This window comes from Scyliorhinus canicula, chromosome 13, assembly GCF_902713615.1.
Source record: "Scyliorhinus canicula chromosome 13, sScyCan1.1, whole genome shotgun sequence".
Classification (NCBI taxonomy): Eukaryota; Metazoa; Chordata; class Chondrichthyes; order Carcharhiniformes; family Scyliorhinidae; genus Scyliorhinus; species Scyliorhinus canicula.
The window spans coordinates 80452483-80468900 of record NC_052158.1 but is presented as its reverse complement, the minus strand read 5'-3'; positions in this window follow the sequence as shown (position 1 = coordinate 80468900).

Here is a 16418-nt window from a genome sequence, read left to right as displayed (position 1 = left end):
GCCCCGCACGAGTGGAGGATGTGGAGTTTCTGCTCCTTGGTGGGCTTGCTGGCTGCAGTCGTCAGGTAACTGTTGAAACACGCCAGCCAATGTTTAAAGATTGAAGGCGCCTTTGAAGCATGCGGGCTGATGCGGAGGCAGTCAGGCTTGATGCGTAGCTCCATTTCAAAATTCTAGCTGATTAAATTGATGTACCATCAATTGGACGCGAGACACGATGAAGGTCCAAACTTAGGTTTTAATCAGCTAGATGTTAGCCCGGTGTTCAACGAGAGTGAAAGGCCGACCGCCGGGAACTCTGGGTACTTATATCCCGCCTCGGAGGCGGGGTCTACTTGCCTCTTGACCAATTGGTGAGCAGTCACATGACTAGTCCCAGCTAATCAGCCGAGAGGCACATGACCAGCCAGAGCCAATGGGAAACCAGTGCTCTGCACCAATGGCAGTGCTCCTATTCATACCACCACACACCCTCACATCAATGTGGTCAGTGCAGGCCATGCTGGAGATGGTCAGGAAATCACTGGTGTTAAGGAGCTGATTTTTAAGAGGGGCACCTTTTCTTTAGTTTGCAGTTGGTGTGTGACTACGCATAGAAAATCATGGCAACAAATGTTTACTTTCCTGGCACCATCCACAATGCTTTTATCCTGTGTTAGTCAGCTGTGCAACCAGAACAAACAAGAGGTTGGCTGTTTGGTAATAAGGGCTACCAGCTCTCCATGTGGTTGATTCTTCCGCTCTGCCATGTGATCATAGGAGAACAGTGCATGTACAATGAAAGCCCTTCTGCGACTACAAATGTTCTGGTGCAAATCATCAGGTCTTATAAAACTATGGTTCCATTGCTTTGACCGCTTGGCGTAGCCCTCCAATACGTACTGGGTATGTCTCCAAACTCCTGATGTTCTCTGTGTTCTCCATTAACTATCTCTCATGAGGGTGCAGCCCTTGCCTCTAGGACATTGTGAGGAACTCGCAAGAACAAGAGGAGGAGGAAGAGAATGAGGAGGAGAATTGAAGTCATACAGGATCTCAACCAAGCTGTTGATGAGCGTCTAATCAGATTTTGGTTCCCTATAGTAGCATCCCCACATCACTGCTGCTCTATACTTCCCCTCTTCTCCCCGCTACTCCAACCCCAACCCATACACCCCAACCTCCCTTCCATTGCTCTGAAATACAGAATCTGTTTAGTCAAAACCATGAAATAAAAGACACCACAAAACAATTCCGTAACAACTTTATCCAAAAGCGATTCCAATATTTAACAGAAAATTGAAATTCACTCTCATTCATTTCCTTAGTGCCTGTCTGGCGGCTGCCTTCAATTATCCCAGTTTTTCCATGTAGTACCATCCCAGTCCTACAGTTGCAGCATAGCTGGTGGGGGATTACTGACTTTCACTGGAGAGACTGTAGATGGCCAAGTAGAATGACCTCAAGCAGCTGGGCTGTGAGGGCCTAGCTTGAGGCTGCACCACCTCAAGATAGATGGCAGCAGCCTTCGCTGCTTTGCTAACATTCTGGCAGAATAGTAATGGTGCCAGTATTTATTTTAAAAATTTGTTCATGGCTGGGCTAGCGTTTATTGTCCATCCCTCATTGCCCTTGAACTAACGAAAACAACCTCAAGTCCATCAGCCTTTCCTCATAAGATTTTCCCTCCATACCAGGCAACATCCTGGTAAATCTCCTCTGCACCCGTTCCAAAGCTTCCACGTCCTTCCTATAATGAGGCGACCAGAACTGTACGCAATACTCCAAATGCGGCCGTACCAGAGTTTTGTACAGCTGCAACATGACCTCATGGCTCCGGAACTCAATCCCTCTACCAATAAAGGCCAACACACCATAAGCCTTCTTCACAACCCTATCAACCTGGGTGGCAACTTTCAGGGATCTATGAACATGGACACCGAGATCCCTCTGCTCATCCACACTGCTAAGAATTTTACCATTAGCCAAATATTCCGCATTCCTGTTATTCTTTCCAAAGTGAATCACCTCACACTTCTCTACATTAAACTCCATTTGCCACCTCTCAGCCCAGCTCTGCAGCTTATCTATGTTCCTCTGTAACCTGCAACATCCTTCCACACTGTCTACAACTCCACCGACTTTAGTGTCGTCTGCAAATTTACTCACCCAACCTTCTGTGCCCTCCTCTAGGTCATTTATAAAAATGACAAACAGCAACGGCCCCAGAACAGATCCTTGTGGTACGCCACTCGTAACTGAACTCCATTCTGAACATTTGCCATCAACCACCACCCTCTGTCTTCTTTCAACTAGCCAATTTCTGATCCACATCTCTAAATCACCCTCAATCCCCAGCCTCCGTATTTTCTGCAATAGACGACCGTGGGGAACGTTATCAAACGCTTTACTGAAATCCATATGCATCACATCAACTGCTCTACCCTCGTCTACCTGTTCAGTCACCTTCTCAAAGAACTCGATAAGGTTTGTGAGGCACGACCTACCCTTCACAAAACCATGCTGACTATCCCTAATCATATTATTCCTATCTAGATGATTATAAATCGTATCTCTTATAATCCTCTCCAAGACTTTACCCACAACAGACGTGAGGCTCACCGGCCTATAGTTACCGGGGTTATCTCTACTCCCCTTCTTGAACAAAGGGACCACATTTGCTATCCTCCAGTCCTCTGGCACTATTCCTGTAGCCAATGATGACATAAAAATCAAAGCCAAAGGCTCAGCAATCTCTTCCCTGGCTTCCCAGAGAATCCTAGGATAAATCCCATCAGGCCCCGGGGACTTATCTATTTTCACCTTGTCCAGAATTGCCAACACTTCTTCCCTATGCACCTCAATGCCATCTATTCTAATAGCCTGGGTCTCAGCATTCTCCTCCACAACATTATCTTTTTCCTGAGTGAATACTGACGAAACGTATTCATTTAGTATCTCGCTTATCTCCTCAGCCTCCACACACAACTTCCCACCACTGTCCTTGACTGGCCCTACTCTTACCCTAGTCATTCTTTTATTCCTGACATACCTATAGAAATCTTTTGGGTTTTCCTTGATCCTACCTGCCAAAGACTTCTCATGTCCCCTCCTTGCTCGTCTTAGCTCTCTCTTTAGATCCTTCCTCGCTTCCTTGTAACTATCAAGCGCCCCAACTGAAACTTCACGCCTCATCTTCACATAGGCCTCCTTCTTCCTCTTAACAAGAGATTCCACTTCTTTGGTAAACCACGGTTCCCTCGCTCGACCCTTTCCTCCCTGCCTGACTGGTACGTACTTATCAAGAACATGCAATAGCTGCTCCTTGAACAAGCTCCACATATCCAGTGTGCCCAACCCTTGCAGCCTACTTCTCCAGTACCAGTAACAGTACCAGTATGATGCTCCTTCCCCTATGATGTGCATGCATGGCAATTAGCATGGATCCCATGATCTCAGTTTGCACTGCAGTGTGATTAAGGCTTTGGTTGTTTCTGTATGTGTTGCAATGGAAGCTATGACATTGGCCACTGCCTGCTGCCTCATGGTTGAAGCAAGTTCCGCCATATTGTTGACCACCTCTTCCACACAGGAAAGGATTGGCTCCAAGCTCTGAGCAAATCTTGTGTCAGAATCCTCCATACTCTTTGGTAGTAACACTAAGCTCTATGGTAGGCCTGCCAATCCATCAAGCATATCTGTGTGGATACCCATCCTAAGCATCACTGCATTGAAGCCCTTGTCTGAGTCCTCTGCAGGACATCTCGTGTACAAATTAACACTTTGGGGAGCTGGCACATATGCTACCCTTTCCCGCCGACCTGACTCGTGTGCAGTGATCCATCAATTCTGAGTCACATCTCAATATTGTCTTCCAATGTTCATGTTATACCTGTTCCTGAGCTGGTGGTTGTAAATGTTAGATCAAATGATGGTGAGTCTTCATCAGGAAACTGCCTTCGGGTGCAACCTACAAATTGAGGCTGTACTGGCTGACCAACCAGCAGGTCTTGAGTATCTGACAACAAAAATGGGTGGGTGGAGTAGGAAGCAAGAGGTCGATGGTTACACCATCTGCAATTTTAATTCCATGGCAGATAGCAGGATGAAGGGGACATAGGTCTGAGAATGGGGCATAAGGCAGGTACATTCCATCATCTTGGATGTACATAGGCACACTGGCTACAACTACCTCAGTCACTGGCAGCCCAATAATTCACAGCATTTCTCTTCCAAAGGCTTGGCTCTACCTGTCCTGTGCTAGGACCCTGCTGCTGTTTCCTGCTAAGTACAACTATGTTTTTCAAGCGAGGAGGAAGAGGCAGTTAGTGGGCACTAATGTGTTTGGGTAATGAGCTGTCAGAGATGTGTAGCTGGAAGCTGTGAGATGTAGGTGTGAGATTTTCTTAATTTGTAAGTGTGAGACTGTGGTGAAGCTAATGAATGTTGGCATGAGTCTGAATTGCTGATTGATAAGTGATAGGTGAGGCGCATTGAGCAGTGTGGGAGGTTGGTGTTGCAGTGGTTTGAACAATGCAACAGCCAGAATGCACCCTTTTTTAAAGAGGTCCAGACTGTCTATAGGCTGTGCAGGTTGTGGTGTTCTTAGTGATTCTTGTTCTCAGGATGGATGTCGTAGTGTTCACAAAGACTACAGAAGCTAAATTTATTTACAAAGCTAACTTTTATTTACACTGCTGATTAAAGCTCGGCCACTTAATCCTATAGTAAACAATAATCCACTAATCTACATTCTACACTCCAACACTAGTCACTACACTCCATCTATAACTACTCTGATCTCTCTCACTTCTCCTATGCTGTTCTCCCCAGCTTTCCCCCAGAAGCCTGTGAGTCAGTGCCTAGTAAAGTTCTGAATCTAGCTCCATCTAGTGGGTAATTATGATATGACATCAACCCTTTGTATTCTGAACATTTCTATAATGTCACACAGGTTAGCTGTAACGGGTGCTGTACACTCGTATGTGCAGCCGGTCAGCAGCATATTTAGTATTCGATTCCATATGACAATCAGTGCCGGAAAAACTGCAGACCATCCTCAGGGCAGCCAGGGTAAGTAGGCAGCTCTGTGCCCCTGGCACTAACCCAGTCTCACACACTCGTAATATGACACCCCCCCCCCCCCCCAACCCCCCCCCCCACCCCCCCCCCGCCCCGGAGGGTGGCAGAACCCTCACCCTGCTCCACATACCGGCACCATACTGGCCGTCATGGCTGGGTGCCATGGACATGAAGGCCACCAGCTCCCTACCACCTGAACTGCATGCGCCGGATTGTCTGACACTGTCATTTTCTATCTGTTCCCCCTCCCCCATTCTATACCACTCCCACCTTCAACACACTGCACCCCCACCCACAGGCTCACCCCCACCACCCCCCCTCCCCCCGGGTCCGCGGTCTTTTTGTGTGTCTTGCAGCACCTGCTGGAAATGGGGCAGGTTCATCTGGTGTCCCCCGCCCCCAGCCAGTGCCACAGCCAGAGCGCCCCCCCCCCACCTCCCCCGCCACCAGTCCCGTGAGCTGAGCAGCGACAAGGAGAGAAGCTCAGACACAAGCCCTCCGCCCGAGACTTAGGACATCCCGGAGTCCGGGGTAGAGGCAGATTTCCTGTCACAGCTATCTCCAACACTCTCCACCATAGGTTGGGCACTTTAGTGAAAAGGGCCCTGGGACACTCTCTGGTGCTCACCACACAACTGATCCGGTACAGGAGGTGAAGGTCGGAACACCTGAGGGGGCGGACAGTCGGAGGGCAGACCGACCCCAGGAACTAGCTGCCGTCCAGATGGGATTCGGCCTTTTGGAATGGACAGTCCCATCAATCATGGAGATACAGTCACAGAGCCAGAGACTACATGAGTGTCCAGCACCTGCAGGTGCAGTTGGAGGAGTCCAACCCTGTACAGGAGTAGAATGTGGTGGCGACAATGCATGTCACCCAGGCCAACATCGCACGGGTGGTGTCTGCGGTGGAGACATTGAGGAATGGTTTTGGCTATGGATCAGCATGTCCAAGGCCTGGGGCATTCTTTGTAGTTGTTGGCCGAGGCCCGGGACAGGGTTTCCACCTCACAAGCAACCCTGTGCCAGAGCCACCTGGACACGCAACGGCAGTCCTGAGCGTGGCCCAGTTACAGAAGACCACAGCTGGGAACATCGGCGGCATTGCCCAGGCACTGGCCCGCATGGCACAGACACAGAGTGAGATGGCCCAGTCCCAGAGGGAGATGGCGCTGTCACTGGCTGATTTGGCACAAATTCAGAAGGTGGTGGCATAATCACAGCGTGATGTAACACAGTCCCAGGTGGAGATGGTCCACTCCCTGTGCTCCATTGCTGCGAGCATACAGACCCGGGTCAAGAACAGAGCGGGCCTCCAGGACCGGCAGTGCCAGGTGGTAGGGGAGCCTCAGGGGATAGCTCCCCTTGCACCCACATCCTATGGAGTAGCCTGGGGGCCATCGGGCATCTCGAGGAAGGAGGAGGTGATGGAGCCCGTGTCGGTGACACCCGCAGGGGAGGTGCCAGAACACCGCAGCACCTCAAACTCCACCCCTCCTTTCCCTGGTGCATCTGGTGGGCAGCGGGAGAACAGGGCGACGCACACCGTCTGGGACACCCAATCAGCAGTCGGGCCCATCCAGGACTGGTCGCCCCAGAAGACGGCTGCCAACGGGGCTCAGGTCACAAGGCAGAAATCATAGCAGGCCGCCTCCACTCCTGCTGTACCCACCTGGGAACCCACCTAGATGTAGCATTAAGGCCCGTAAGGCCAGAAAGGTGGACACCATTTAAGTTGGCACAGGTACGCTCTCTTGGATCCGGCCTATGCCTAAAGCCAAGTGTAGCATTACGACCAGACAGACAAGTTCAAGACCAACGATCGCTACCAGATGGATGAGCCCAGCAGAGACAGAGCCACTTATTCCACCCAGCCATGCAAGATCTGGACAAAGGCCTTTTCCATCTGCATAGAGCCGGTTGCCCTGAAGCTAAGTATAAGTTATTGTAGTTGTTAGGTGTAGTTTAACTTGTAGTGTTTTGTGTTGCATGTCGAAGTAATCCTTGTGTATAAATAAACCATCTTTGAACTTAAAAAAAAAGAAGTTGGCACGGGTGTAGGGCACAGTTTAGTTATAAGGGCTCGGGCACATATTTGTGCACATTAAACATCTGTTAGCACTGTTACAACCTGCCTCGGTGCTTGTCAGAGGGGTAGGCTGGTCTGGTCTGGCCAGAGATAATAAACTTTTCCGGCTGGTCTGCTCTGGCCAGAGATAATAAACTTTTCCCAAATCATGAGTTTCAGTGTAAAACCTGCAACCATAGTCCTGGGAAGTATAATGAAATGTTCCCTGCATAACAGCAGGCTGCAATGATAACTCTTCTATTTTGCAAAATCAGAAAACAGATCAGGAATGTGTCTGATTCAGAAATATGCATTCCATTAATGTGTAAGACTTCACACTGCAAACAAAGCCTTGCACAATCAATCTTATATGTCACGGATGATAAACTTTGGAATGACAAATTTGACAAGTTTTTTATCCTGAGAAGAGATTATTCACTGCCGGGAATGGAATTGAAGCTGAGAAACTAATAGCCAAGCACAAATCAGTGAAGCGGGAGACAGTAATGTGTCAGCTCCGTGGTCAGGGTGCATTAAATGAAATTGGAGGATTTACTGTGTTTAAAAATACCTTCTATTCGAAGAGCGAATGTAAGTACTGAATGAATCATACAAGCGTAATGGCATATCAAACGTCTTCTAAATCAGTGCAAAATTGAAGCAAAGTTGTACTATATCTGTGTGAACAAAATCAAATTCCTGTTTTTTACACGAATTAGGCTGTGTCGAATATTAGTATTTAATAGCACACACAGCACGATGCAAGATAAATCCACATTCATGTGATACTCAACATCATCGAACCTGGGACCTCGGCGCCGTGAGGCCGCAGTGCTAACCAATGCGCCACCGTGCTGCTCATCATCTCCATATTTTAATGTCCAGGGTAAAACAACTTGGTGTAAGCCAAATTTATAATCACTTTTATTATGATCCTAAACCCCAACAATGGCTAGGATACTGGTCAGACATTCCAATATTTTACTTTATGTTAAAACTGTATGGAAAGAATGATTCCCTCCACAGGTGATTGCATGATAAAAAGGGCGTTGGTATTTTTAAAACATTATTATGAGTACTGTTAAACTTTTAATTTCACACCCATAAAGAACAGCTTACTCTTGCCCATTATCACAACTAGACAATTTCGCATTGAAAAACAAGAAAAGAAACATACAGCCCTTAATCCATCTTAGAATTAGCAAGGATAAAGTAATGCATAGAGTAATGCTTGCTTTATAAAACAGATTTGACTCCGGTTGGAACCCCTTCAGACTCTGGCTGATTATCTTCAAAATTGCTGCTTCCCCTAGGTTGTTTCAGCCTCTTTCTTGTCTTCAGACAAGTCTGCTCGGCTTTAAAATATTATTACTCATTTTTTTAACTATCCTACAGAGTCAGACAGATCAGAAATCAGCTCCTCTTTCTCAAAGCTTCTCCAAACTCACTGTCACTCTGCCTTTCCTGGTCTCCATCAAGCAATGACCTAATTTCCCCAAGCAAAAAAAGCAAACCATCTTTGCAGGCTGCAAAAACAAATCAACTACCCAGGGAATTCCCCAGTCATTCCCCATTTCTCTGGTCAATTTCACCTGCTATTTTATAGATGCAAAACAAAATCATTTTTAAAGTCATGACTGCTGCAGCCAAACACACTATACCCTCAGGCTTTTAACTCTTAACTTGTCTCAATATTCCTAAAATCCTCCAATCGTCTCAATATATATCGAGCAATGACTTATCAAAGCGAATTCTGACATATTTTCTGATCAGTTATGGGTATTTTAATGTTGACACCAATTATACCCATTCGATAATCCCCACATCCACCATCACTCAGATAGTACTGATGCAAGTCATCAATTTTGAGCCATTTGTACATTAGAAAAACTGCAATTGTAAAACAAGATCATAATCATAATCGTTATTAGTGCCTCAAGTAGGCTTACATTAATACTGCAATGAAGTTACTGTGAAAATCCCCTCGTTGCCACACTACACGCCTATTTGGGTACATTGAGGGAGAATGCAGAATGTCCAACGCAAGCACGTCTTTCAGGACTTGTGGGAGGAAACTGGAGCAGCCGAAGGAAATCCATGCAGATTCGGGGAGAATGTGCAGACTCCGCACAGACAGTGATCCAAGCTGGGAATCGAACCTGGGACTCTGGAGCTGTGAAGCAACATTGCTAACCACTGTGTTACTGTGAACCAAAATAGGCTGCAAATATAGTTAAATCATCATTGCAAAATAAATAAGACATTCCATTCAGACTGGCGCAGCTCAAGACGGGACTGAGACCAGAAATAAAACTGAATGAAAATGTTAATCTTGTTCCAGAAACAATCACAATTTACATTTTCAACCATTTCACCCTTTGGTGACTTCAGTCTTGCTGCAGCAGTTTATTGGCGAGAGGTGCCCGATAACTAAGGAGACAAAGATTTTCAAAAAGCAACCCATGAGAGGTTTAGGTTGATGGGTGCTATTCCTGATTCTGATTTCCTCTGCCCTCTGCTGGCTCATTGACTTCATCACAAGGCAACTATGAAAAGCAGCAGTTCCCAATGACCAACTCTGCATTTCAGTGTTCCTAGATTCCAGCCTGTCTCTCCCTCTCTGCTCATCGCTGATCTGGGGAAGAAAAGTACAGCAATGTTGCCAGCTATGACATTTAAACTAAGTTAGGACAGAAAATTGTGAATTACATCGAGACAGCAGGAGAAAGTCATTTAAACAACGTGGAAGGCCAGCAGCACAGTTCAATTCCCGTAACAGCCTCCCCGAACAGGCACTGGAATGTGGCGACTAGGGGCTTTTCACAGTAACTTCATTGAAGCCTACTCGTGACAATAAGCGATTTTCATTTCATTTCATTTCACATGGGGAGGTAGAGATGGGGCAGAGAAAGACAAGATACAGTAAAATAGAGATCATTGGGATGGACTTTATGGGGATGGTGGGGGGGGGGGGGGGGGGGCGTGTGGATTAAAGCCTGCGGTCAGCCCACCCACCTGAATCCTGGTTTCCCCAACAGTGATATTACCATAATATAGCGGCAGAGGCAGAATTAGGCCCTACAATGGTCACTTAATTGGCCACTCAAGGCCCTCAATAGATCCAAAGGTAGCCAGATTGCCTGATGCCTTCCCCACCCACCATAATATGAGGGACAGGTAGGGGGTAGATGGAAATGCCCAGGGGTGGGGCTGCTCCAGTCCACAGGGTAGATGTTTGTGAGCAGGCTGGAATGAATCAAACTCAAGTGGAACAACCAAAGCAGAGACCAGGAATAGCTAGTCATTGTGGTACATGAGGGAAGATAGATATATCATAATATATCTATTATGTATATATATGAACTAGAATTAGATGTAAAGTCATGGAAATGAAGGCTGTTATGATCATATGTTGGGAACATTAGAAAAATGGCTAAAACTAATGGATGGAAATGAAAATAACATCTACACGTGTGGAATGATTACAACAAGAGAATCACTATAAAAGGAGAAGGTGTGACCCTGAATGTCAGGAACACAGAGGAATATGAATCGGCTTTTCAGTCTCTCAGGCTTCCTATAGATTCAATTAGATTATAGCTGATTGATACGTCAAACCCATTTATTTGCCTTTGCTCCATATTCCCGGAGATATGATCTAAAAAGAATATTAATCTCAGTCTCAAAATTTCAATTCAATCATCATCCACAGTTTATTGGGAGGCAGCATTCCAGGAAATGAATGTACTCTAAATGACCCAGCTCTGATTTTAACAATAGACCCTGTGGTGATCTTTGTGAGGTTGACTTCTGGATGGAAAGCATAGTTTTTGCAAAGACACTTGAAGCTCTTTTCATGAACTAAACTAATTTTATTTACACTACTTGATTTAGAGTTCGGCAATTTTTCCTCTGGTAAACAAATAGATTGTGAAACTACACTCACTGACACTATTTCTATATTCTAACTATAACTATATTCTCTGGTTCTACAATGAACTTTACTCCAGTCTCCTCTACCTCTACTCCACTCTCTCCCAGAAGCCTAAAGAATCAGTGCCTTTTATAGTGCTGTCCCTTAGCTCCATCTAGTGGCTAGTTTTAACATAACATTAGATAAAAGCAAATTACTGCGGATGCTGGAATCTGAAATGAAAGGGAAAATGCTGGAAAATCTCAGCAAGTCTGGCAGCATCTGTAGGGAGAGAAAAGAGCTAATGTTTCGAGTCCGATGACTCTTTGTCAAAGCTTTGACAAAGCTTTGACAAAGATCGACGGTGAATTGAGGAAGCCCGTAGACATAATCGTGAAATTTCACAACAAGTCAGAAGGCCCAGGCATTCCTTTTCTATCTGCGCGTAGCTCTGCTCCGTGGGGGTCTTCGCCCATGACACATATGCAACGGGGGCCCATGACGAGGCCTCATCACGTTGCAGGAACACGGCTCCAATGCCGGATTGGCTGGCATCTGTCGAAATTTTGGCCTCCTTTGCTGGATCAAAGAAAGCCAGGACCGGGGTTGTGGTTAGTTTAGCTTTGAGTTCCCTCCATTCACGCTCATGGGCAGGGAGCCACTGGACGTCTGTCGTCTTCCTGACCAGGTTCCTGAGAGCCGTGGTATGAGAAGCGAGGTTAGGGATGAACTTCCCAAAAACATTTACCATCCCCAAAAAATGGAGGACCGCCTTCTTGTCTTCTGGCGTTCTCATAGCTGTGATGGCAGCTACCTTGTCCGCATCCGGCTACTCACCCAATTGGGAGATGTGGTCCCCTAGGAACTTGATGTCTGTCTGACCGAAAGAGCACTTGACTCTGTTGAGGCGGAGGCCATGATCATGTATGCGTCTGAAGACGCGCTGGAGGCGATTAACGTGCTCCTGTGGGGTGGTGGACCAGATGATCATGTCACCGACATAGACGCGAACACCTTCAATCCCTTCCATAATTTGTTCCATGATCCTATGAAATACTTCTGACACTGAGATGATCCCAAACGGCATCCTGTTGTAGCAATATCTTCCAAAGGGGGTATTAACGTGCAGAGTTTCCTGCTAGATTCATCAAGCTGGATTTGCCAGAATCCTTTTGAGGCGTCGAGTTTGTTAAGAGCTTGGCGTGAGCCATTTCACATGTGAGCTCTTTGCGCTTGGGAATTGGATAGTGCTCCCTTATAATATTGCGATTGAGATCCTTGGGATCGATGCAAATTCTCAATTCGGCGGAAGGCTTTTTTACACATACCATGGAACTGACCCAGTCGGTTCTGTGACCCTGGAGATCACTCCTTGGTCCTGGGGGTCTTGCAACTACTGCTTGAGGCGGTCCTTAAGGGGCGCTGGGACCCTGTGAGGTGCGTGCACCACAGGCGTGGCATTCGGCTTTAATAAAATCATGTAGGTGAAGGGGAGCGTGCCCATGCCCTCGAAGACGTTGTGGTACTGGTTGATAATGGCATTGAGTTGCGCCCTGAAGTCAGTGTCCGGAAAGGCAGACGTATCAGTAGGAGAGAGTGAACCCTCTGAACTAGGTTCAACAGCTTGCATGCTTACGCGTCAAGCAGGGAGGCTTTAGAGGAGCCTATGATTTCAAATGGCAAGGTGGCTTTGCGTGACCGGTGCGTCACTTCAGGTTGGCATGAGCCGCTGGCAGCAATGGCATTGCCATTGTAATCTCATAGTTGGCAGGCTGATGGCAGGATGGCTGGTTTGAAACGAAGGCTTTGGAGGTCAGACCGCGCAATGAGATTGCCGGAGGCACCGGTGTCCAGGCGGAATCGTATTTGGGACCGGTTGACCGTAAGGGTGCCACAACACTTATCATCCGGAATGATGATGTGTATCGGTAGAGGCTTGTTTCTGTGCTTCCGGGTCACCCTGTTTTTTGTTATGATGCCAACTTGAAAAGGCGCCTTCGGATCCTCGGTGTCAAAATCAGGTGACAGGTCTGAATCGGGCTTGGTGACTGTGGGTTGATTGGCCCGGACATCCCTGCGAGGCTGGCTGGAGCGACAAAAGCTGGCAGGTTGAGTTGATCTGCATAAGGCAGCATAGTGGGGATCGCGGGATTTGGCAGGACACTGCCACTTTAAATGGGCAGAGCCACAGTTGCCGCACGCTGTTGCGTCAGTGCGTTTGTTGCGCCACCACGCATGATAGCACCGCGCATGCATGGTGTCTGCCTGCGCAGTATGTTCGTCGACGTCCCCTCGTTCGGTGCACCCAAGCGTGGGAGTCCGCGAAAAGTGTACAAAATGGCCGCCCTCATTCAGGCTGAGGTTGGAGTTGTTTGATTGCTTGGACCTGTTCTGCCTCTTGGGGAGCTTGCCACGCCATTTCAGCCGCTTGGATGTGGGAATACCGACTAGTGGCGTGTTCAGGGAGCACGCAGGTCTCGATGGCAATCGCTAGGGTGAGCTGCTTTACCTTGAGGAGCTGTTGGCGAAGGGGGTCCGATTGAACACCGAAAACGATCTGGTCGCGTGTCAGGGAGTCGGAGGTGGACCCGTAGTTACAGGACTGCGCAAGGATGTGGAGATGGGTGAGAAAGGACTGGAAAGGTTCATCCTTACCCTGAAAATGCTGTTGGAAGACATAGTGCTCGAAACTTTCATTCACCTCAATGTCGCAGTGACTGTCAAACTTGAGGAGGACTGTCTTGAATTTAGATTTATCTTCACCATCGGCAAAGGTGAGAGAATTAAAGATGTGGATGGCATGGTCCCCGGCTATGGAGAGGAAGAGAGCAATCTTCCTGGTGTCTGAAGCAGCGTCCAGGTCTGTGGCTTCCAAGGTAGAGCTGGAAGCGTTTTTTGAAGATCTTCCAGTTGGACCCTCGGCTGCCAGTGATGCGGAGCGGCGGCGGCAGGTGGACACTGCCCATGTTGCAGGATGACTGTATGCTGGTGGAAGGCAGATCACTTGCAGGTAGGTCTAAGAAGTTCTAACATCCCTCAACTACTGGTACTGTGATGTGTTGGCTGCTCTGGATCCGTGGAACACATACAGGCCACCAACACTTAAAATAGTACAACACTATTTTATTAAACTATAAACTGTTGAACATACTCTTACTGTGGGTTAACACAATGTTAGATTAAACTAAATACCTGTGCCTATCCTAACCAGTCTGATCACTCAGCACATGGTGAGGGTCTGTGCTGTAAGCTGTAAACTCTGTACTTCTGAAAGGCTGCATCCCAAATGAGTGGGAAAACTGATGCCCCCTGCCCTCTGTCTTCAGCGCCGGCCCTAGGGTTGCTGGCGCCCCGGGCAAGCTGAACTTCGGCGCCCTTCGTGGGGGGGAGGGAGGGGGGGCGGTACCTTGAGCCGGCCCTGTCTGTCTTTATAGTGAGTGAGCTCTAACTGGTGATTGGCTGCGGTGTTATGCATGTTGATTGGTCCGACTGTATGTCCATCAGTGGGTGTGTCTGCACCATGAAATACTCGTGTATATTATGACACTGGGGTCCTCGTCAATATTTATCCCTCGATTGCTTAACTATCCATGATCATGTTGTTGCCTGCGGGAGTTGCTGTGCACGAATTGGATACTTCATGGCCTCCATTTTAACAGTTTTAACACTTAAACAAACACTTCATTGGTTCTAAAGTATTTTTAAAAATAAATTTAGAGTACCCAATTATTTTTTTTCCCCAATTAAGGCACAATTTAGTGTGGCCAATGCACCGAACATGCACATCTTTGGGTTGTGGGGGTGAAACTCACGCAGACATGGGGAGAATGTGCACACTCCACACGGACAGTGACCCAGGGCCGGGATTCAAACCTGGGTCCTCAGTGCCGCAGTCCCAGTGCTAACCACTGTGTCACATGCCGCCTGGTTCTAAAGTGGTTTGACACAAGTGGATGGACATCTACATATTTGTCATTTTTCTTCTTAGGATCATTTCAGATACAACTGGATACTTCACAAGGGAGGGAAGCATTAGCATCTCTCTGCAGAAATGGATTAGGATGGAAGCCATTGGATAGCACAATGGCTTCACAGCTCCAGGGTCCCAGGTTCGATTCCGGTTTGGGCCACTGTCTGTGCGGAGTCTGCACATCCTCCCCATGTGTGCGTGGGTTTCCTCCGGGTGCTCCGGTTTCCTCCCACAGTCCAAAGATGTGCAGGTTAGGTGGATTGGCCATGATAAATTGCCCTTAGTGTCCAAAATTGCCCTTAGTGTTGGGTGGGGTTACTGGGTTATTGGGATAGGGGGAGGTGTTGACCTTGGGTAGGGTGCTCTTTCTAAGAGCCGGTGTAGAGTCGATGGGCCAAATGGCCTCCTTCTGCACTGTAAATTCTATGAATGAAGAGTCTTGCTTACCTATAATTATTGAGATACACTGACAACCACTGAACCCTGACTTAGCACATGGCTAAATTGCGGGCTTTGAAAGCAGACCAAGGCAGGCCAGCAGCACGGTTCGATTCCCGTATCAGCCTCTCCGAACAGGCGCCGGAATGTGGCGACTAGGGGCTTTTCACAGTAACTTCATTTGAAGCCTACTCGTGACAATAAGCAATTTTCATTTCATTTCATTTTCAACTCTGAATTGCTTCTGATATGTGCAATAACTACAAAGAGTCAGTAGATGGTGCGATTCCTGCTGCACGCATGTTCGTGTTCATGCTCCGAAAAGGGTTAGAATCTACAAACATCCTTGTGAACTACCATGAAGGCTTGTTATTTCCATCTGTTAAAGGCCTAATTACACATGAACATTTTATTGCAAACATTTCTTTCTGGGGTTTTACACATTTTGTGAACTGCTTACAAATATTAAATTGTTCTTACAGTCGGGTTTCGCTATTCAATTCTTCAATTCTCATTGCTGTTTGCAATTTAACCAGTCTCAGCTGAACCACAATTTCTGTGTATTTATCAAGATAAGTACATTTTGGCAGTAAACAGGTTTTGCTGATTATTCAGATCTAAACATGATTTGGATTGGATTTGTTTATTGTCACGTGTACCGAGGTACAGTGAAAAGTATTTTTCTGTGTGCAGCTCAAACAAATCATTTGTACATGAAAATAAATTAAATGTCATCATTGTTGCTGAGGTACAATCAAAAGCAGAAGAGAACCCATAGAAACTGAGGACAAATTGGAGAAATGACAGAAAGGAACATAGAGCACAATAGAATTACTGTAACCATTACTAGTTTCCATTCATTTTAAGATTAACTATTCATGGGCAAAGTGCAGCTCCAGCTGTCAGGATTCTCAGCATTAGGGATAACAGAGAAGAGATGGAACTCCAGTGCAACTGAACCAGTGACA